The following is a 25079-nucleotide window of genomic DNA, read 5'->3' on the forward strand; positions in this document are numbered from 1 at the left end:
GAATAAGAGAGGGGGATGAATGGAAGACTGCCTTTAATACCCACTCAGGGCATTATGAATATTTGGTGATGCCTTTTGGGCTCTGTAATGCCCCCGCAGTCTTCCAGGATTTCATGAATGATGTGCTCAGGGAATATTTGGATAGATTCTTAGTTGTATACTTAGATGACATCCTAATCTTCTCCCATTCCCTGGAGGAACATCGGAAGCATGTACGCTTAGTCCTCCAGAAACTCAGAGACCACCGGCTTGGGGCGAAGCTGGAGAAGTGCGAATTTGAAGTTCAGCAAATTGCATTTCTAGGATATATTATCTCCCCAGAAGGTTTCCAAATGGAGGGTTCCAAGGTACAGGCAGTCCTGGATTGGGTGCAGCCCACTAGTTTGAAGGCGCTTCAGCGTTTCCTTGGCTTTGCGAAATTTTATAGACGATTTATCGCTGGATTTTCGTTTATAGTGGCGCCCTTGGTGGCACTCACTAAGAAAGGGGCGGATGTTGCTCACTGGTCTTGTGAGGCTAAAGCGGCTTTTGCCCCTCTCAAAAGGGCATTTGTATCGGCCAAGGTGCTGCGACACCCAGATCCAGAGCGTCCTTTTGTGGTGGAGGTGGATGCCTCTCAGATGGGTATTGGGGCAGTGCTTTCTCAGATGGGAGTGTCTGATAATCGCCTTCATCCCTGTGCTTACTTTTCCCGTAAATTTTCGCCTGCCGAGATGAATTATGACGTGGGTAACCGGGAATTGTTGGCTATTAAGGATGCACTCGAGGAGTGGAGACACTGGCTTGAGGGGGCTAAGTTTGTGGTCTCAATTCTCACCGACCATAAGAATCTGGCATATTTAGAGTCAGCGAAGCGTCTCAATGCCAGGCAGGCACGATGGGCTTTGTTTTTTGCTTGCTTTAATTTTTTGATAACATATCGCCCTGGGTCAAAAAACATCAAGGCTGAAGCGCTCTCGCAGAGTTTTGCTCCAATCCAGGAGACCACCGAGGAGCCGTTGCCCATTGTGTCCCCATCATGTATTAAAGTGGGCATTACCCAGGACCTCTTATCATTAGTCCTTAGAGCACAGGAGCAGGCTCCTCCAGACCTTCCGGTAGGTCTTTTGTTTGTGCCTCCTAGGTTAAGACAGCGAGTGTTCCTGGAATTCCATGCCAAGAAGTCGGCAGGTCACCCGGGTATTGCCAGAACTCGGGAGTTGCTATCTAGGGCGGTGTGGTGGCCCTCGGTGGCTAAGGATGTGGATCAGTGGGTTCGGGCATGTGACATCTGTGCCCGAAATAAGACTCCTAGAGGGGTTCCTGTTGGCCCATTACATCCACTCTCTATCCCATCTAAGCCATGGACCCACATTTCAATGGATTTTGTGGTGGATTTGCCCAAATCCTCGGGGATGACAGCCATCTGGGTTGTCGTTGACAGGTTTTCGAAGATGGCGCACTTCGTTCCACTGGTTGGGCTGCCATCGGCCAGACGCCTGTCTGAATTATTTATGCTGCATGTTGTGCGTCTCCACGGGTTGCCACTTGATGTGGTCTCTGACCGCGGATCCCAGTTTGTGGCCAAATTCTGGAGGGCATTTTGTTCTGATCTCCAGATTTCTGTCAGCTTGTCATCAGGCTACCATCCGCAGTCTAATGGGCAGACTGAAAGGGTGAACCAGTCCTTGGAGCAGTTCCTCAGGTGTTATGTCTCCAAGTGTCAGATTGACTGGGTTGCTCATCTGTCCATGGCGGAGTTTGCCTATAACAACGCGGCTCACTCTGCTACTGGGATCTCTCCCTTCCTTTGTGTGTATGGGCATCATCCTAAGGCCAATTCTTTTGACCCCCTGGACTCCACGCCTGGTGGTTCCTCTGTGGTTTCGGTCCTTAGAGGTATTTGGCGGAAAGTGAAGAAAGCCCTTGTGTCTGTGTCATTAGTGACCAAAAGGGTTTTTGATAAGCGGAAAAGACCCTGCAGCTTCAAATTAGGAGACTTCGTCTGGTTGTCTACCAAGAATTTGAAGTTGAGACAGCCATCTCATAAGTTAGGCCCCCGGTTCATCGGCCCTTATAAGATCACCAGGGTTATCAATCTGGTGGCATTTCAGTTAGATCTGCCCCGTTCTTTGGGTATCAATAAAACATTTCATTGTTCCCTTTTAAAACGGGCGATTAGTAATCCTTCTTCCAGTGGAAGACCTTCCCCTCTTCTGATACGTTGCCAGAGGGAGTTTGTTGTTGAAAGGATTCTTGACTCCAAGATGGTTCGGGGTCGGCTGTCATTTTTGGTGCACTGGAAGGGGTATGGCCCGGAGGAGCGGTCGTGGGTGCGCAGTTGTGATCTTCATGCCCCCAGACTGATACGCTCTTTCTTCTCGCAGTTCCCCGATAAACCCGGTGGTAGGGGTTCTTTGACCTCTCGTCAGAGGGGGGGTACTGTTAGGGTCTCCTGCCCTGTGCTGCCACGTCGTCATGGCAACCGGGAGACAAGTGCTAGCGGAGTAACCTGAGCGCAGCTGATACTCCGGTTCGGGTCTTTTGCTGTGCAGTGGTTACAGGCTCTGTGCACGTCAGGGGATCCGGTGCTGGTTTTTGTGCTCACAGTCTGTGAGGTCTGAGTGGGGCGTGGACAGCACCTGCTTTATAAGGCCTCTTCTCAGGTTAAGCAGATGCTGCTGAATCTTTGTTGGTTAGTCAGTTCCTGAAAGTTAGCCAGTACTGTGTAGCTTTGTATTTATTGTTGCTACTGCAAATAGGCCTGGGGATTTGGTACTACACTCTGCCAATCCAGACCTAGCAGTAAGACAGGAGTCAGTCGTTTAGCTTGCTGGGGTTCTTTTACTACTCTGTGAACTTAGCAAGTTTGCGGCTGTATTCTAAGACTTGCCTGCCTAAATCCTGTCTCACTGTGCAAGGTGCCAGGTGTCAGTTTAGTGGCAGTAAGCTGAACCTGTGCACTGCAAGTGAGAATTAGGATTGTGGAGACTCTCCTTGTGTCTATCATTCCATCTCTGACCAAGGAGTTTACTGCCACCCCCATTGGTAACCCTTTAGGGTTTTGCTGTTGCCCTTAGCAACAGCATTTCGGGTTCTCTACGTATTAAAACACAACATCTTGCTTTTCCCATCTGAGCATTACTAATACTAGGGAGACACCCAGTTCCTTAGCCTCTGGGCTTCTCTGTTCACTTTGTGTGTATTTTGTTACCCTATCACCTTCTGTGTACGTAATGTCATATTCCCCAGTCTGTCTGTGAGTTCATTTGTTTTGCATACCTATCCGTTCAGACACCAGTACATTCCTGCAGGCACTGGTGTGCATAACAGTTCAAACACCAGTACATTCCTGCAGGCACTGGAGTGCATAACAGTTCTGACACCAGTACATTCCTGCAGGCACTGGTGTGCATAACAGACATGCAGCTTCTAATGCAAGAAAAAGGCACTTGATGTAAACTGTTGATGTAAATGGTGAGTTTGACAACTATACTTAATGCATCATTTCATATTATTGTCAATAGTCTATGTTTCTATAGAATAAAAAAAAATACAGCTTGTATCAGCAAACAATAATTGAATATGTGGTAAAATTTGTCACATAGTTACAGATTTTTAGCTGAATATGAGCGAAAAAAAATTAGTGGTGGAGTTGGGAAAGGGGGGCACTTCTTTATTAGCCTAAGGTGGCTAAAACCCTTTATCAAGCCCTGAGGGTATTAGTGGGCACATGTTCATGGAGGGATTCTAAATAGTGGACTTGGTCTGTGAGGGAGCAGAGAATACACTTATTTGTATTTGTTTGAATGTGAAGCAAAGCTGATATACAGTACCAGTCAAAAGATTGGACACACCTTCTCATTCAATGGTTTTTATTTACTTTAATTATTTTCTACATTGTAGATTAATACTGAAGACATCACAACTATGAAAGAACACATATGGAATTATGTTGTAAACAAAAAAGTGTTAAACAAATCAAAATGTTTTATATTTTAGATTCCTCAAAGTAGCCCCCTTTTGCTGTCAAGACAGCTTTGCACAGTCTTGGCATTCTCACAATCAGCTTCATCAAGTAGTCTCCTGGAATGGTTTTGAATTAACAGGTGTGTCTTGTCTAGTGTCAATCTGTGGAATTACTTGCCTTCTTAATTTGTTTGAGCCCATCAGTTGTGTTGTGCAGAGGTAGGGTTAGTACACAGTGAACACCCCTATTTGACTACTGTTGTAATCCATATTATGGCACAAACCACTCAACTCAGCAAAGAGAAACAACAGTCCATCATTACTATAAGACAATAAGGTCAGTCGATACAGAAAATTTCAAGAACTTTGAATGTATCCTCAAGTGCAGTTGCAAAAACCATCAAACGCTATGATGAAATCTGGCTCTCATGAGCACCACCCCAGGAAAGGAAGACCAAGAGTAACCTCTGCTGCAGAGGATAAGTTCATTAGAGTTACCAGCGTCAGAAACCACTACTTAACAGCAACTCAGATTAGAGCCCACATAAATTCTTCACAGAGTTCAAGTAGCAGACAAATCTCAACATCAACTGTTCAGAGGACACTGCATGAATCAGGCCTACATGGTTGAACTGTTTCTTGGCCAAGAAACACAAGGAATGGACATTAGACCAGTGGCAATCTGTACTTTGATCTGATGAGTCCAAATTTGAGATTTTTGGTTCCAACCGCCGTGTCTTTGTGAGATGCAGAGAAGGTGAGTGGATGGTTTCTGCATGTATGGTTCCCCCTGTGAAGCAAATAGGAGGAGGTGTGATGGTGTGGGGGTGCTTTGCTGATGACACTGTTGGTGATTTATTAAAACTTCAAGGCACACTTAACCAGCATGGCTACCACAGCATTCTTCAGCGCCATGTCATCCCATCTGGTTTGTGCTTACTGGGACCATCATTTGTGTTTCAACAAGACAATGACCCCACACACACTTCCAGGCTATGTAAGGGCTACTTGACCAAGAAGGAAAGTGATGGAGTGCTGTGTCAGATGACCTGGCCTCCACAATCACCCGACCCAAACCCTATTGAGATGGTTTGGGATGAGTTGAACCACAGAGGGAAGGAAAAGCAGCCAACAAGTGCTCAGATCCTTTGGTAACTCCTTCAAGACTGTTGGAAAACCATTCCGGGAGACTACTTCATGAAGCTGATTGAGAGAATGCCAAGAGTGTGCAAAGCTGTCATGAAAGCAAAAGGAGGCTACTTTGAGGAATCTAAAATATAAAACATATTTTGATTTGTTTAACACTTTTTTGTTTACAACATAATTCCATATGTGTGCTTTCACTGTTTTGATGTCTTCAGTATTAATCTACAATGTAGAAAATAATTAAAATAAATTAAAACCATTGATTGAGAAGGGGTGTCCAAACATTTGACTGGTACCGTATATGCGCAGGATCGACTTGTGTGCTTCCCAAACCAGAGGAGAACAACCTGAGCTGGAGATATTAAGACAGAAGTAATCTTTCAAAACATTTTTAATGTCAGTCTGAAATAGAGGAATTTTTAGAAGGGTCTCATTAAGCTACCAAGAGTGCCTGGTGATTGAAGTTTCTAGGAGATCAAAGGAGGAGGTTGCAATGGAGTGGTCAGGCCATGAATTAGGAATATTATTCACATCTATGAGGTACTTGGAAATTATAAAATGCATAGCATGAAATCAGTTCTGGAGAATGTGTGATGGGTATTAGAATAAAAGGTGTAATCCCTACAAGAGAGATTTAGAGAATGCAATGTGTCGAAAGACTAGCAATTTTTATATGATCACTGAGAGTTCTAGATATAGGACAGACAGAAGGATGATTCTGGGGTAGATTTGTCTATAATGGCATTTAGAACAGAGTTAAAATCACACTAAGGAACAGATGAATTACTGAATGCAATGTTTCTGCAATATCTTAAAAAAAGGAGTTAACACTAGAAAGCCTGAAGGGGTCATTTTGACTCTTTAGCAATTAAAAACCTGTTGCCTTTCAGCAATTTGGTTTCCTGCTAATCTGATTTTTTGTGATTTTTCGTAATTAAATGTCACAAACAAGCCACCAAAACTTTGTTTGTGTAGGGTCAATATATGGGAAAATATTTCAAGGCATAAATTACTTTAAATTGATGTATGCGCACCTACTGAAGTTATAGGCTAACAAGTTAAAATATTTTCAAGAGTTATATTGAATTGATAAGGTTCTTTTTTCCTTTTCAGCAGTTGTGAAGTGATGGTCTGTGAGTCCTAACTTGAAGTTCCGTGTATTTACAGTTTGATAAGTGAAAATGTCCAGGTTCCATGGTTTGACAGATGTGCAAATTCTAAAATGTCTTCAAAATATAGATGAAGACGACTCAGGAGAAGAAGATGATGCAACAGTACAAGCAAAGTCGGAAACTGAAGATATACAGTCTGATTCAGAGAGTGATGTTTCATACATACCTGAGGAATCTGAAGCCAATTAAAGTTATGAGACTGTACTGATGACAATGAGTCTGGAACAGATGAAGCAGGTACTAGCCCATCTCTACCTCAGGGTAGGGGTCGAGGGAGAGGTAGAGCTCAGTCACAAATACTACAAGCACCTCCAGCTCAATTTCAAGGAAGAGGTCATGGTAGAAAGTCATATGTGCCACCGCAGTTGGGGAGAAGTACACTGCACCTGACAAAACAGAGTAGGATGTTATTGGGATTGGACATTCTCCAGGAAGATTATCTCATCAAAATGTGCTGCGAGAAAATCCTGGTCCGACTCCTTATTCCAAACGAATAATTTCAGATGACAGTTTGATTAGTGCGTGGCGCTTATTGATAGACAAACCAATGCTGCGTCATATAAAGAATTGTACAGAGACAGAAGCCCGAAGACAACTGAATAATAATACATGGACTATTTATTTGGAAAGAATTGGATGCATTCATTGCTCTTCTGTATGGCAGGGGTGCATATTCTGCAAAGGGCTTACCTGTGAATCATCTGTGGTCTGAAAAATGGGGTTGTCGCTTTTTTGGTGATACAATGTCCAGGGATAGATTCAAAAAAATTATGAGAGTCTTGTGATTTGACATCAAGTCAACAAGGTCAGAGCGACTGAAAAGTGACAAATTTAGTGTTTTATGACAGGGGTCAAAATGACCCCTTCCAGTCTTTCTAGTAAGTAAAATTTGTCAGTCTTTCTAGTGTTAAAGAAACGGTGTTGGCCTACATTAGGGCATAAGTGTGGTGAGGGATGGAATTTACAGTGGGAGAAAAAAAGTTACTGTTATATATGGTACCTTAGACCCCATAACAAATACAAAAAGATACTGTAAAACAGTAAGTAATGTCTTGACATCAATGAGCAACTGAACAGGAAAAACAATTAGAAACACTGTATACTGTATGTAATATACTGTATGGAAAAGTAACAGAAAACAGCAATATCTAAACAGTAAAATCTTGTGATGTCTAAAAATCTTTAAAAAAAATTACACTCTATAGATCAATTATATGTTTTAAGAAAGGACAAAAAGTTGAGGGGAAGGGTACAAGGGAGATGAAAGCAGGGAGATGGACCGTAATCTGTTCATCACTGTAAATGAATGAGCAAATTTTAGAGGAGGTAAACACAAGGAATTGTCACTGGGACGCAGATCACTCACAAACCACTGGGATCCCTATCCAAAGAGGGACCAGATTCCTCTAGGTGCTGAAGCAAGCCATTATTTTCCTGAAGATCTCAAATAAGAAAGGACTTGCCATGCAGCTGACTATAAGCTTGAAAGGGAAGTCTTCGCGATATCCGATTCTCCCGTCTCAGAGTGCCTTAGAAAAGTTCCAGAAGTCTCTTCATTTAGCAATAGTCAGGTGGGAAAGATCCTGGTAGAATTGGAGTTTGGCTAAGTCAAACAGAATGTAAGGTTTACCTCAAGTAAGTATGAGCATGAGTTCTTTATCCTTATAGCTGAGGAACCACATGATTACACCATCGGGAATAGTCATTGTTGCTTTCCAGCAGTAGTGTGCTATAACCAAGATCAGGGAGCAAGAAAGAGAAAAGTCTATTCAGATATGGTTCTAGTGCATCCTGGGCAATTTCTCGGATATTACGGATTTGTATATTATTCCTGTGTTTCTCATTTTCCTTTGTTCTTGGTATGGTGGTCAGCAAGTTCAGACACAAAATGATCCAAATCTGTACTGGTTTCATTCAGGTTTTCTGCTAACCATCTTGAAGAGATTCCATTTTTGTATGTCTTGCGGCAAGGGTTGAAATTTTAGCTTTGATCGTGATGACCGCCTTGTCAATTTTGATTTCAGGAGAGTCCTTGAACTCTGCGATAAGAGAATGGAGAACTAAGATGTCCTCTTTGATTGATGGAATGGGTGAATGAGAGCCATCCTTTTGCATGGTACTGAGGGGAGGGAGGAGAACCACTTTGTTGAGAAGATTTTGTATCTCTAGGGAAGTGTTGCAAGATGTTGCCCCCCCCCCCCTTGTTTCAGAGTTGTCAGTAGATTTATGCATGTAACTGTAGGAGAGAATAATGCCGGTAAAGTTATCAGGGGAAAATAAATGGGTGAATTGCTAAGTGTGCTCAACAGGGGATGATGGGCCTAATTCAGATCTGACTGCAGTAGCAAATTTGTTAGCTAATGGGCAAAACCATGTGCAATGCAGGGGCGGGCAGGCAGATATAACATGTGCAGAGAGCTAGATTTGGGTGGGGTGTGTTCAAACTGAAATCTAAATGGCAGTGTAAGAATAAATGTTATGATCTGGGGAGTATATCAGGACTGAGTGTTGATAGAAATGATCCGGGGAATGTATCTGGACGGAGTGTTGTGCAAGCACAGCAATCCTCAAGTCTCCTGTGTACTAAAGCTTCACCTTTAGCAGCCACCTTTCCCAGGTCCACCCAGTGCTCAGATACCCCAGGTCTTAATGTGGACAAGGAAACTATTGGAGGCAGGGCAAGTGCAAGAAAATATTCTGGGGTTGACACCCATCTGGCACATAGTGGGTTAAAGCTGGACAGACGGGCACATACTAGACAAGGACTAGATAAAGCTGGACTGACAGAAACTGGTAAATAGCAGGAGTATAACACACAGTGGGATAAGGACTGGATAAGACACATATCAACTGGTACATAAATGACAAGCAATGCTCCGAACCCACAGTAGTTGCTACTGGAAATCACAGAATACAGAGAGGGAAAGCAGAACAGACATACAATCAACACAAAGGAGCAGTGTAAAACATAGACAAGGACAGACTGAGACAAGGGATTGGTCTGAGGACAGACTGATAGATCTGAGACTATGTCATACTTGCCTACCTGACCCTCTCCATGAGGGAGAAAATGCTCTGTTCCTGGACTTTCCTTGTAATGTATGATTGCCATCACCTGTGGTGAGCTAGTTAATTGATAAGAAAGGTGTTTCACCACAGGTGATGGCAATCATACATTTCCAGGAAAGTCCAGGAACAGAGCATTTTCTCCCTCATGGAGAGGGTCAGGTAGGCAAGTATGGACTATGTACACCAGGCATTCCCAACCACGGTCCTCAAGGCACACCAACAGTGCAGGTTTTACTGATATCCAGGCTTCAGCACAGGTGACTTTATTAGTAGCTCAGTTATTTTGATTTAACCATATGTGCTGCAGCCTGGATATCACTAAAACCTGCAGTGTTGGTGTGCCTTGAGGACCGTGGTTGGGAATGCCTGATGTACACGGTGAGAGAGGGAGAGAGACTGTAGTGGAATGGAATTGACAGTCTCTCACAAGATCCACACAATGCACTCACTTAAACACATAAAGCATGGACATAAATGATGGACTGATTGCAGGGACAAACAAAGAAGGATTCTGCAGATCTATTCCTAAGAAGCAGTGTTCCAACAGGGCTGGGACTTGATACTGAGGACCAAAGGCTCACACAGTAACCCAAATCTATGACCAGCTTGGAATAATGTGAAGCATGAGAACATACCTCTTAACATAACCCTCTCCAGGAGGGACAGTATCCTCTGCTTCTGGATTTCCCTATTAATTTATGATTGCTGGCACCTGTATTGAACAGGTAAATGGATAAGAAAGGTATTTCAGCACAGGTGATGGCAATCATCAATTAAGAGGAAAGTCCAGGAGCAGAGCATTCTGTCCCTCCTGGAGAGGGTCATGTTGGGAGGTATGTGAGAATATAAAGGGAACACTAATTACAGGGTTCAGTACAGACAAGCCCCCTTTAATTGCTTACTCAATGCAACTGTGATGCTGCACAACAAGAAATCACATGCTGGAGTAAGGTAACAAGGCATTTCCCAACAGGTGTGCTGCTACAGCAATTAAGCAGATGGAATAGAGCTGCAATTAAATGGACAGAACAGAGCTGCAATTAAACGGACAGAACAGAGCTGCAGACTGCAAACATAACAATAAAGCAGCCAGTATTTACCCTGCACAGAAACAATATAACCCACCCAAATGCATACCTCCCAACATTACCCTCTCCATGAGGGACAGAATGCTCTGCTCCTGGACTTTCCTCTTAATCTATGATTGCCATCACCTGTGCTAAAACACCTTTCTTATCCATTAACCTGTTCAACACAGGTGCAGACAATCATACATTAAGAGAAAAGTCCAGAAGCAAAGTATATTGTCCCTCCTGGAGAGGGTCATGTTGGGAGGTATGCAAATGTACCTCTCTCTGAAAATGTTATATCTGTACCACCTGCACTGCACATGGTTTTGCCCAATTGCTAACAAATTTGCTGCTGTGATCAGTTCTGAATTACCCCTGCTATTGTGAACCCAGGGGATGGAAAACTTGCCTGTTAATGTGGCATTACAGTCAGGCAATAAGAGAATTCCTAGATACTTAACATACTGTACATGTAAGGAAGCATGCCACTTAAATGGAAATGATGTGCTAAGCACAAATACAGTCTCTACCAAAACTGTGACAATGAGGGCTTTATTATCGTTTGTTTTAATATTTTAAAGAGACTGTATTCATACCTCCCAACATGACCCTCTCAAGGAGGGACACAATGCTCTGTTTCTGGACTTTTCTCTTAATATATGATTGCACCTTTTTTGAACAGGTTAATGGATAAGAAAGGTGTTTCAGCACAGGTGTGGGCAATCAAAAATTAAGAGAGCAGTCCAGGAGCAGAGCATTCTGTCCCTCCTGGAGAGGGTCATGTTGGGAGGTATGAGTATTAAATGCAGTATTTTCCTTATACAAAATTTACAAATTTGGCATCAATTTGAGAAAGAAAATATCTCACCAGCTCGCCTGGTGTCACCCTTGTCCTGGACATGAAGTTGGCTGTTGACCTCTACAAGAATATGGATTTTTAGTGGTTACTTACTGTATAGTCCAAATACACAGCTTCATATGGTGAGACTGACCCTGTCTGATTCACCTTTCCACACCTCTTGATATCAGACAATCTTTTTTTACAGGTCTCCTCATTACATTTCACAGGCCCCTCTGTGTTCGCCGCAGACAGAACGCCTTCCCAAAACTTGTTCTTTCTATGAGATGGAGTGCCGTCAGACTGACGTCCAAAAAGTAGTTTGTGAATCAACCTAATTCATCACATTTCTATATTACAACAAAGTATACTGCACATTTTTTGTTTTGTATTTGAGTTAAAAATATATATTTTCATTCAAATAAAAAACAAACAGCACTAGATCAGCAATACAAATATTGTAGCTGTACTTTGGCTGCCCCAGCAGACGCTGGAGAAATCATGCAGGAAAGTTCAAGTACATTGCTGTAGCATGCTATTTAGGAATATTGATTTTTGAGATGAAAAATAAAACACCTGCAATGAAGTCATGATAAAGTTTGTGAACACTTCTTCACACCTCAGAGCTTTGCCATATCAATCTTATTCTATGAATTATTGCAGGAAAACAAAACAGTACAATACAAACACTTCTCTAAAAATAGGATTTAAGACCGTGGTATATGGTCAGCATATTCTGATAGAAGCATTTAGTGCATATTTGTAGATAATGAGTAGAATAGGTAGAATAAAAAACAACAAAACATTATGTTGCAAAGTAGAAAATACGAGCATTGGGTAATTGAGTAACAAAAAAAAATCACATATACTGACTTTACATTCATACACAGTCATATTTGTATTTAATAAAAAAGTATATACTATATATTTATATAATTAATAAGAAAAATATTGTTAATGTTTCAGATTTTCTTAATTGTACTGAATAAAATACACTACACTATAGATTAGACATACATTTAATTATATGTCACTTTCAAACACATATAAATGTAGAATATTAAATCTAAAAACAGTGGTACCTGTAATACAAAGCCAATAAAAAGAATAACAAATCAAAATCTTTAATATGTTTTATGCTATGCAAAGCATTGAATTTAACTAAGCCCCCCTATTCAGAGGTGGACGCAATGTTGAGAAATTCACAAACAGACGATTTTCGGCGATCTGCATATGTGCTGCGGCCGCAGTGCCCATGTGAGGACTATGCAATGAAATCCCAAAAGGATGCGATCGCATCGTGATTGACAGGCGGCGGGCATCTGGAGATGGTGTTGCGGCATTGTGGGAGAGTGGAGCAGGAAATGCAGGCATGTCATGGCCATTTTCTCGGAGGCCCAATGACGTTGCCTGCGTTTGCTGTGATAAGAAACATGGCATTGGACTGCCTGCACAAGCAGCCTGGCTGCGTATGTAGGGGGTCAACACAGAGCCGGCCCTAACCCATATGATGCCCTAGGCAAGATTTTGGCTGGTGCCCCCTAGCACCACCGCTGGTTCTGCCTCTGACCCTGCACCTCTTTCCCAGCACCATCACCTCTCACCCATAGCAGTCCTTATTTTGGTGTTTGTACCCCCTTTATTTTAAATAGGAACAGTTCGCACATTTGGCGCACAGCCCAAAAAGGGGTGTGTTTTTGCTGGCAAGGGGCATGGCCACACAATAGTAACCCCAATTCCAATTATGCCACACAGTGCCGCAACTTTATTCACATTATTATCATGCGATAGTGTCCATAATTCATATTACATCACACAGTAGTATTACTTTACCTTATAAACGTTACTCCTCACAGTAGAGCCCCTTATTCACATTGCATCACACTGAATTGCTCCTTATTCACATTACACCACACCTTATTGCTCTTTATTCACATTAGATGACACAGTAGTGCCCTTTCTATACGCAACACCACATAGTAGAGCACCTTATACACATAATGACACACATAGTGCCCCCTACACATTTGCTGCACATTATTAGTGCCCCTATACACATAATGACACACATACAGTAGTACCCTGTTACACATATGCCACACATTATTAATGCCCTTATACACATAATGACATGCATAGTGCCCCCTACACATTTGCTGCACATTATTAGTGCCCCTATACACATAATGACACACATACAGTAGTACCCTGAAACACATATGCCGCACATTCTAATGCCCTTATACACATAATGACACACATAGTGCCCTTTACACATATGTTGCATATTATTAATGCATTTTTACATGACACACATAATGCTCCTTACACATATTCCGAACACTACTACACAACCAACCCACTCACATGCACACAGCACTCACACTGCCACTAACACTGTGACCTCTGCCTCTGCTTGGATACAGATGTGTCCTCATAAATCTTGCATCAATGCTAATGTCGGGCACCTTTTTTTTCATGAAAATGCATCTTATTTGCATTGCTATGTAGCTAGGATGCACAAGCAGCTTCTGCTGATTAAACTGATATGCAGCATGCCTATATACTGTGTGAGACTGTGGCTGTATCTGCATATGAAATGCTACATACAAAGTATAGGCATGCTGCATATCATTTTAATCAGCAGAAGCGGATGATGCCCCTAGGCATATCAAATGCCCTAGGCAATTGCCTAGTTTGCCTATGCCCATGGCCGGCTCTGGGTCAACCTATAATTCCCATTCTGCGATGCGATCGCAAATGAATTGCAATTGCATCGCTGGATGGTGCTACACATGCTCAACGGCCTTGTCCTGTACTGTGTGCCCCCCCCCCCCCCCATGGAATTTTATCCGTAGCAGTTTTTGCTAAAATATTACATTTTTAATAAACAAAGAATATAACTTTTAACAGTGCTCACTTTTCTAGGAATAGCAAAGCTACATTATTGCAAGATTGCACAAGATAGACAAGTACATTTTGCTGTTATGATGTATGTGATAGCTGTAATCTTGTGCTCCAGAACATCTGCCATACAAGCTTAGTACAAGATTAATTACCTTAAAATAATGTTCACAAAAAGACTAGGGCATTGCTAATCCCCAAACCCAGACCTCTTTGACTTTCTTGCAACACATTTATCTTACGTGTGGAGAAAAAATATTTTCTGATGCATTTTATATTGTTACATCGCTAAAAGATCACTGATTTTACTGCAGTGGTAGAATCAATGCAATAATTCAGAACATTTGGGTAGTCGCACACAGTGTTGTACTGGGGCGTAAAGGGCCCAGTACCGCTATGCAGTGGTCGAGGCCCATGTTTAGGGGTGTGACCAGTCTCCAGAGGGGGTGTGGCCAGTCAACACAGAGGTTTGCCACTTAGAGAGCGCATGTGCTGGGCCCTTGATAAATACGAGTGCTGACTAAAAAGTAATGCAACTGATTTTCTTTAGAATCAGATGACTCCACAGGATCTGAACATTTTTCTTTTTCAAAGTAGCATCCCTTATATTCAATAATTTTTTTGCAGCGTTTCAACAATGATTCAAAGATGTGCAGTAGACAGTTTTGTGACATCACTTTTAGTGTTGCAGCAGTGGCAATTTTATCTTCATCATCTGATGAGAAATTCTTTCCATGCAGTTGTGTTTTCAGTAGTGATGAGCGGGTTCGGATCCTCGGAAACCGAACCCCCCCGAACTTCACCCATTTTACACGGGTCCGAGGCATACTCGGATTCTCCCGTAAGGCTCGGTTAACCCGAGCACGCCTGAACGTCATCATTCCGCTGTCGGATTCTCGCGAGATTCGGATTCTATATAAGCAGCTGCGCGTCGCCGCCATTTTCACTCGTGCATTGGAAATGTTAGGGAGAGGACGTGGCTGGCGTCCTCTCCGTTTTTATTCATTGTTGATGCAAATATTTGTGCTTGCTTTGTATTATTAATATAGGAGGAGTACAGTGCAGGGTTTTTCTGATCAGTGACCACCAGTTTTATCCGTTCTCTGCCTGAAGAAAACGCTCCTTATCCATTATCTGTGCTCAGTGTGCTGCATATATCTGTGCTCACACTGCTTAATTGTGGGGACTGGGGAGCAGCAGTATTCTATAGGAGGAGTACAGTGCAGAGTTTTGCTGACAGTGACCACCAGTATACGTTGTCTGCCTGAAAAACACTCCATATCTGTGCTCAGTGTGCTGCATATATCTGTGCTCACACTGCTTAATTGTGGGGACTGGGGAGCAGCAGTATTATATAGGAGGAGTACAGTGCAGAGTTTTGCTGACAGTGACCACCAGTATACGTTGTCTGCCTGAAAAACACTCCATATCTGTGCTGCATTGTAGTATATAGTAGGAGTACAGTGCATAATTTTGCTGACCACCAGTATATAATATATAGCATTACGGTACAGTAGGCCACTGCTGTACCTACCTCTGTGTCGTCAAGTATACTATCTATCCATACCTGTGGTGCATTTCTGTTTTGCACAGTTTGCTGACCACCAGTATATAATATATAGCATTACGGTACAGTAGGCCACTGCTGTACCTACCTCTGTGTCGTCAAGTATACTATCCATCCATACCTGTGCTGCATTTCAGTTTTGCACAGTTTGCTGACCACCAGTATATAATATATAGCATTACGGTACAGTAGGCCACTGCTCTACCTACCTCTGTGTCGTCATGTACAGTATACTATCCATCCATATCTGTGGTGCATTTCAGTTTTGCACAGTTTGCTGACCACCAGTATATAATATATAGCATTACGGTACAGTAGGCCACTGCTGTACCTACCTCTGTGTCGTCAAGTATACTATCCATCCATACCTGTGGTGCATTTCAGTTTTGCACAGTTTGCTGACCACCAGTATATAATATATAGCATTACGGTACAGTAGGCCACTGCTGTACCTACCTCTGTGTCGTCAAGTATACTATCCATCCATACCTGTGGTGCATTTCAGTTGTGCGCAGTATATATAGTAGTAGGCCATTGCTATTGATACTGGCATATAATTCCACACATTAAAAAATGGAGAACAAAAATGTGGAGATTAAAATAGGGAAAGATCAAGATCCACTTCCACCTCGTGCTGAAGCTGCTGCCACTAGTCATAGCCGAGACGATGAAATGCCATCAACGTCATCTGCCAAGGCCGATGCCCAGTGTCATAGTAGAGAGCATCTAAAATCCAAAAAACAAAAGCTCAGTAAAATGACCCAAAAATCTAAATTGAAAGCGTCTGAGGAGAAGCGTAAACTTGCCAATATGCCATTTACGACACGGAGTGGCAAGGAACGGCTGAGGCCCTGGCCTATGTTCATGGCTAGTGGTTCAGCTTCACATGAGGATGGAAGCACTCATCCTCTGGCTAGAAAAATGAAAAGACTTAAGCTGGCAAAAGCACTGCAAAGAACTGTGCGTTCTTCTAAATCACAAATCCCCAAGGAGAGTCCAATTGTGTCGGTTGCGATGCCTGACCTTCCCAACACTGGACGGGAAGAGCTTGCGCCTTCCACCATTTGCACGCCCCCTGCAAGTGCTGGAAGGAGCACCCGCAGTCCAGTTCCTGATAGTCAAATTGAAGATGTCAGTGTTGAAGTACACCAGGATGAGGATATGGGTGTTGCTGGCGCTGGGGAGGAAATTGACAAGGAGGATTCTGATGGTGAGGTGGTTTGTTTAAGTCAGGCACCCGGCGAGACACCTATTGTCCGTGGGACGAATATGGCCATTGACATGCCTGGTCAAAATACAAAAAAAATCAGCTCTTCGGTGTGGAATTATTTCAACAGAAATGCGGACAACAGGTGTCAAGCCGTGTGTTGCCTTTGTCAAGCTGTAATAAGTAGGGGTAAGGACGTTAACCACCTAGGAACATCCTCCCTTATACGTCACCTGGACCGCATTCATCAGAAGTCAGTAACAAGTTCAAAAACTTTGGGTGACAGCGGAAGCAGTCCACTGACAACTAAATCCTTTCCTCTTGTAACCAAGCTCCTGCAAACCACACCACCAACTCCCTCAGTGTCAATTTCCTCCTTACACAGGAAAGCCAATAGTCCTGCAGGCCATGCACTGGCAAGTCTGACGAGTCCTCTCCTGCCTGGGATTCCTCCGATGCATCTTTGAGTGTAACGCCTACTGCTGCTGGCGCTGCTGTTGTTGCTGCTGGGAGTCGATCGTCATCCCAGAGGGGAAGTCGGAAGACCACTTGTACTACTTCCAGTAAGCAATTGACTGTCCAACAGTCCTTTGCGAGGAAGATGAAATATCACAGCAGTCATCCTGCTGCAAAGCGGATAACTGAGGCCTTGGCAGCCTGGGCGGTGAGAAACGTGGTTCCGGTATCCACCGTTAATTCAGAGCCAACTAGAGACTTGTTTGAGGTACTGTGTCCCCGGTACCAAATACCATCTAGGTTCCATTTCTCTAGGCAGGCGATACCGAAAATGTACACAGACCTCAGAAAAAGAGTCACCAGTGTTCTAAAAAATTCAGTTGTACCCAATGTCCACTAAACCACGGACATGTGGACAAGTGGAGCAGGGCAGACTCAGGACTATATGACTGTGACAGCCCACTGGGTAGATGTATTGCCTCCCGCAGCTGAGGAACAGCTGAGGAACAGCTGAGGAACATCATCGCAGAATAGCTTACCCCAATTGGACTCTCCTGGGGATTTGTGACATTGGACAACGCCACCAATATTGTGCATGCATTACATGTGGGCAAATTCCAGCATGTCCCATGTTTTGCACATACATTGAATTTGGTGGTGCAGAATTATTTAAAAAATGACAGGGGCGTGCAAGAGATGCTGTCGGTGCCCCGAAGAATTGCGGGCCACTTTCGGCATTCAGCCACCGCGTGCCGAAGACTGGAACACCACCAAACATTCCTGAACCTGCCCTGCCATCATCTGAAGCAAGAGGTGGTAACGAGGTGGAATTCAACCCTCTATATGCTTCAGAGGATGGATGAGCAGCAAAAGGCCATTCAAGCCTATACATCTGCCCACGATATAGGTAAAGGAGGGGGAATGCACCTCAATCAAGCGCAGTGGAGAATGATTTCAACGTTGTGCAAGGTTCTGCAACCCTTTGAACTTGCCACACGTGAAGTCAGTTCAGCCACTGCCAGCCTGAGTCAGGTCATTCTCCTCATCAGGCTTTTGCAGAAGAAGCTGGAGACATTGAAGGAGGAGCTAAAACAGAGCAATTCCGCTAGGCATGTGGGACTTGTGGATGGAGCCTTTAATTCGCTTAACCAGGATTCACGGGTGGTCAATCTGTTGAAATCAGAGCACTACATTTTGGCCACCGTGCTCGATCCTAGATTTAAAACCTACGTTGTATCTCTCTTTCCGGCAGACACAAGTTTGCAGAGGTTCAAAGACCTGCTGGTGAGAAAATTGTCAAGTCATGCGGAACGTGACCCGTCAACATCTCCTCCTTCACATTCTCCCGCAACTGGGGGTGCGAGGAAAAGGCTAAGAATTCCGAGCCCACCCGCTGGCGGTGATGCAGGGCAGTCTGGAGCGAGTGCTGACATCTGGTCCGGACTGAAGGACCTGTCAACGATTACTGACATGTCGTCTACTGTCACTGCATATGATTCTCTCACCATTGAAAGAATGGTGGAGGATTATATGAGTGACCGCATCCAAGTAGGCACGTCAGACAGTCCGTACGTATACTGGCAGGAAAAAGAGGCAATTTGGAGGCCCTTGCACAAACTGGCTTTATTCTACCTAAGTTGCCCTCCCTCCAGTGTGTACTCCCAAAGAGTGTTTAGTGCAGTGTCAGCAATCGGCGTACGAGGTTGCTTCCAGAAAATGTGGAGAAGATGATGTTCATCAAAATTAATTATAATCAATTCCTCCGTGGAGACATTCACCAGCAGCAATTGCCTCCAGAAAGTACACAGGGACCTGAGATGGTGGATTCCAGTGGGGACGAATTAATAATCTGTGAGGAGGGGGATGTACACAGTGAAAGGGGTGAGGAATTGGACGATGATAATGAGGTGGACATCTTGCCTCTGTAGAGCCAGTTTGTGCAAGGAGAGATTGATTGCTTCTTTTTTTTTTTGGGGGGGGGGGCAAACCAACCAGTCATTTCAGTCACGGTCGTGTGGTAGACCCTGTCGCTGAAATGATGGGTTCGTTAAAGTGTGCATGTCCTGTTTATACATCATAAGGGTGGGTGGGAGGGCCCAAGGACAATTCCATCTTGCACCTCTTTTTTCTTTCATTTTTCTTTGCATCATGTGCTGTTTGGGGACAATTTTTTTGAAGTGCCATCCTGCCACTCCTAGATGGGCCAGGTGTTTGTGTCGGCCACTTGTGTCGCTTAGCTTAGTCACACAGCGACCTTGGTGCGCCTCTTTTTTTCTTTGCATCATGTGCTGTTTGGGGACGATTTTTTTGAAGTGCCATCCTGCCTGACACTGCAGTGTCACTCCTAGATGGGCCAGGTGTTTGTGTCGGACACTTGGGTCGCTTAGCTTAGTCACACAGCGACCTTGGTGCACCTCTTTTTTTATTTGCATCATGTGCTGTTTGAGGACTATTTTTTAAATCTGCCATCCTGTCTGACACTGCAGTGCCACTCCTAGATGGGCCAGGTGTTTGTGTCGGCCACTTGGGTCGCTTAGCTTAGCCATCCAGCGACCTCGGTGCAAATTTTAAGACTAAAAATAATATTGTGAGGTGTGAGGTGTTCAGAATAGACTGAAAATTAGTGTAAATTATGGTTATTGAGGTTAATAATACTATGGGATCAAAATGACCCCTACATTCTTTGATTTAAGCTGTTTTTGAGGGTTTTTTGTAAAAAAACACCCGAATCCAAAACACACCCAAATCCGACAAAAAATTTTCAGGGAGTTTTTGCCAAAACGCGTCCGAATCCAAAACACAGCCACGGAACCGAATCCAAAACCAAAACATAAAACCCGAAAAATGTCCGGTGCACATCACTAGTTTTCAGCATTGGGAATGCCAAGAAATCACAGAGCATTTAATCCAGGCTATATGGAGGGTGTTTCAGTGTCCCATTAAATTCAGCCAGTGTGACCAGTATAACAGCAGCCACATACGGTTGGGCATCCTCTTCGACATTTGAACTGTGTTCTTGCAAGTTTAAACTCATTGTCGCTTCTGTTTTTCTTGAGATTTCTGGGTACCCATGCAATGCATTTTCAGTTCTTTTCTTCCTTTGTTTACTCAAAGTACTGTAGCTCACTTTTGGCATTTTGAGATTCTTGGAGCTCAACCTCGTCCTGTATGCATGGGCTAGCAATGAATGCTGAGTGCTGATTCGCGCTCCCACATCATCACTAGCTGCTTGTCATGCTGTTTGTACAGCCGAGTGAAGCACTTTCCACCGTCTCCTACAGTGGAAAGTGCTTCAGCCCCCCCCACACACACACACATGTGGACATCGCTGGCACAGGTAAAATAACTCAGCTGAGCTATTTTCCTGCCAACAATGACTGGTTCCGGTATGAATGGTCGACAGTCATTAGGTCGACCACTATTGGTCAACATTGACATGGTCGACGTGGACACATGGTCGACACATGAAAATGGTCGACACGTGAAAAGGTCGACATGAGTTTCTTTACTTTTTTGGTGTCGTTTTTTGCGGAAAGTGACTGGGAACCCCAATTAGTGCACCGCGTTCGCTCGCCATGCTTTGGGCATGGTGTCTTCGCTTCGCTCGGCACAGATAACCGTTCCAATCGTAGTCCACGTGGATCGTAAAGTATGGAAAAGTTCCCCAAAAGAAAAAAAGTTAAAAAGCTCATGTCGACCTTTTCATGTGTCGACCGTTTTCATGTGTCGACCATGTGTCCATGTCGACCATGTCAATGTAGACCAATAGTGGTCGACCATAACATGGTCGACCATGTGAACGGATACCATGATGACCACGATCATCGCTATGTATATATGCTGGGCAAAAACACCCAGTGTGCATACACCTTTAGATTCATTTTTTAATTTCTTTTTAGTAATCACATTTTCTTATGCCTTCTGTTTTAATTTAATTTTAGCTTGTGTCAGCTGATTTCCTGGGTGTGTTGGTAACTGTCTCATCTATAAAAGCAAAGTTGCTGTGAGCTTAAGACCAGGTAGCATGTCTAAAGTTTAAGGCTGGTTACACATTGTAAGATTTTGGCTACGTGGAGATATCCTACACTATTTCCCTTGAAATTCTCTGAGCACCTGAATAAACGAAATAGAGCATACACACGCTAAGATATAGCATAAGATTTAGCATAATAGATTTAGCAAAAGATATGGCTTCTCGCTTTATTTGCATAATGGACAGGGTTTAAGGGGGGCTTTAGGGTGGACTGAGTGACTGTGATGATGCAAATCGGATACAATATCGTACATTACATAAACACTGAATGATATATGCACTAGTTAGTGTACTATTTAGACAAACTTTAGCTGCATGTTCATCCGACTTAGGGCCTAATTCAGAGTTGATCGCAGCAGCAAATTTGTTAGCAGTTGGGCAAAACCATGTGCACTGCAGGGGGGCATATATAACATGTGCAGAGAGAGTTAGATTTGGGTGGGGTGTGTTCAAACTGAAATCTAAATTGCAGTGTAAAATTAAACCAGCCAGTATTTACCATGCACAGAAACAAAATAACCCACCCATATCTAACTCTCTCTGAAGCACAACGCTGTCCCCAGCACCCATTGGCAGTGGGTGCCTGGATGATAGCCATTAGGTAAATATCAGATACAATTTTTTTTATAGTGGAACTATAGGTCCCAGCAAGCCTCCCTTGCATGCTGGTGCTTGGAGAACCACGAGTACCAGCATGCTGGGCATTGAAGGGCCCACTGGTACCTGTAGTTCTACTGTAAAATAAATATTACAATAAAGACAAGACATGCACACCTTAGACAGTAAAACTTTAATAAAACATAGTTACTCACTTTTATATACAGTACTTACCTACTTCCCATATAGCCATTAATTTCCCCTTGTCCATGTAGAAATCCATAGGCTATCTGTAAAAAAAAAAAAAAAAAAATATATATATATATATATATATATTCACGTATTTCCAGTGTAGATTGCTCCTCTCCTTTCCATGTAGTCATCTACAGGGTTACAAAAACACACAAAAATCCTGAACCAGAACGGACAAGTACAAGTGTATGTTTACACTTGTACTCTGTTTTACTGGCGGGCCTCCATGTGACATATATCACTAGAGGATCTCTGCAGTTAATCTGTAGCCCCTGCCATAGCAACAGTTTCCTGATTGGCTTTGTTCTCCCTGGCCTTGGCCTATCACTGTTCGCCTATAATAATGAATGAAGATGCTCACCTCCAGTCATTCCTATGGGGGAAACCGCTTAATTGGATAAACCACAAGGGTCATCCCCAATTGAACTATAACAATGGCGGATGGTCTTCCAGAATGCACTTCATCAGTCACTCACGTATTATCTTCTTTGAAATGCTTCACCACCAAAATACTGCAGCACAGTTAATTGTTTCCCAACCATATGCTTGCCGTAACATTCTATGAGTTTAATTTCTGCTTTTTCCAAGTTAAACACAAAATTCAATCACACATCTTTGACAGGGGCATGCAGTGAGCTAAATTGCTCAGGAGGCACTGGCTAGCACCAGAGTCAGATTTACATGCAATACATATATGAGCCAAAGGGTACATCTGGGCATTATACACAGGTGCATCAGTATAAACTCCTGGAAACTTGGTGTTTTGATCAGAGATGTACAGAAAAGATAGACAGGTGAGGCACTGCCTTACCTGCCATAGACTTTTTACACCAGAGTTTTGGCTATAAAAATAATTAGAATAATACAAAGAAGGTATTAACAAATTCTTTGTATTTTTCATATACTTTATACAGTCAAAATCTGGCACAAATGTTAGTATGACAGGAAAGGCTCTGCCTCACCCCACCGCATGCCACTGATCTCTGACGTAATCTCGCAGACACGTCATCCTCATCCACCATGACAAAACATACAATGATCTTCAACTCGCTGTGACTAAACAAAGAAGACTATGGAAGTCCAACTGCAGGTTCAGACACATCGATGTATGAGCTTCACAACAACCAGCATAGCATTGCCACATCTACCTATGGGACAGAAAAACAGAGTAGTCTCATTACTTTTCAATCAGGCCTCGTATATATAGCAAATACTGCTAGTCAGAGGTGTCATTCACCTCCTGGATACCTGGTGCGGTCATGGTGGGGAAGGGGGTGGGGCTTCATGGGAATGGGAGTGGCTTACTTTGAGGGAAGGGGCTTCGCTGACGGCACCCTTTTTTCGACCATTGAAGGTCTGAAAAGGTGGCGGGGCTTTGCAGGAAGGGACAGGGCTTCACATCCCATTTCACTTTTTTTTTTCACTTGGGGAGTTTGGGAGGCGAGGGCTGACTCCCATGGAGTGCTGTCCCTGCAGTGCTGGCTGTTACACAGTGGCAGGAGCCGAGTGCTGCACATAATGTAACAGTGCAGCACTCGGCTCCTGTCACTGTGCAGGAGCTGGCATTTTGGTGTCACCCCTCAGTGGGTGATACCCAGAAGCGGACCGCACCCCCTTGTGATGCCACTGCTGCTAGTGAATGCATGATATGTACCAGATTAATAAGAGCAATGCCCTGTAGAAAATACTTCATAGTCCTGTGCAGTATAAGGTAACATATGTATAATGTATCATTCAACTGCACAGTCTAGAAGCTGATCCTTTAGAGAGGAGGTGGGACCTCAGGGAGTAGGGCCCACCAGGAAACTCCCCTGTACCCCTGTAGTTCAGTCCAACCCTGGTTGTTATTTCTTGCTAATTAACCTAATCAAAGAACAGGTGTCACAACTACAATATTGCCCCTTTCAGTCCAATTGGTCTAATTAAATAGTTGAAATTAATTAGAAAACTGCATTAAGAATAAACTCATGTTCATTTGATGTACTGTTATTCCTTTAAAAATGTCTTACATTAACAACATGCCTACAGTAGGAGAGTAGAGATTGTGAGTTATTCAGGTTGGATCACATAATCAATCCACAAAGCAGTTTCCTAATAGTCAGGCAATGGCGCATATGCAGGACCCATTCTGTGCAAGTGCAGAATGGGTCCTGTGACCGCATCACAGTAATCCGAACACCTCTGCCTAAATGCATTACCGAAAATGGGGATGTGTCGCCCCCATTTTCCTAAAGTGGCGAGGCCAAGGAACTGACCTCAACTGGCAGTCTGCAAGGAACATTGCTTTCATCGGTCGGGATGTAGGTCTCAGGCTGCAATGTGATCACAGGGCTGTGAAAGCAAATGCAGCAAGAAGGTGTGTATACACATCCTACTGCATTTGCATTGCTATGGATTGCATTAGCAAAGCTGCTGTAAGTATTTTGGTATACAATCACTTTATGTTTGATGGATGTTATTACATCCAAGCATCAGGAACAGCAATAGGGTCCAATGTGGCCCCGGCTTATGCTGGCATTTGCATGTACGAATCTGAAACTACTAACATTATTCCAATACAGTTTATGGGAGACAAATTATTCATTACAAAATATTTCTTGACAATAGTTTTTTGATTTGGCAGGGCACGGTCGAAAATATTAATTTGATGCTTGTAAAATTAAATTATTTGCATTGCAATGTGCCCTTTACTTGTAATTGTAGTCAAAACTCCATCAATTTCCTTTCTGTAACTGTCACCCCAAGAAGGACCTAGATTGGGCACCACACTCTGCCGCGTAGAGACTGATCAAAATACAATTTTGTATGCTATGAGCAATC

Source organism: Pseudophryne corroboree, chromosome 5, assembly GCF_028390025.1.
Source record: "Pseudophryne corroboree isolate aPseCor3 chromosome 5, aPseCor3.hap2, whole genome shotgun sequence".
Lineage (NCBI taxonomy): Eukaryota > Metazoa > Chordata > Amphibia > Anura > Myobatrachidae > Pseudophryne > Pseudophryne corroboree.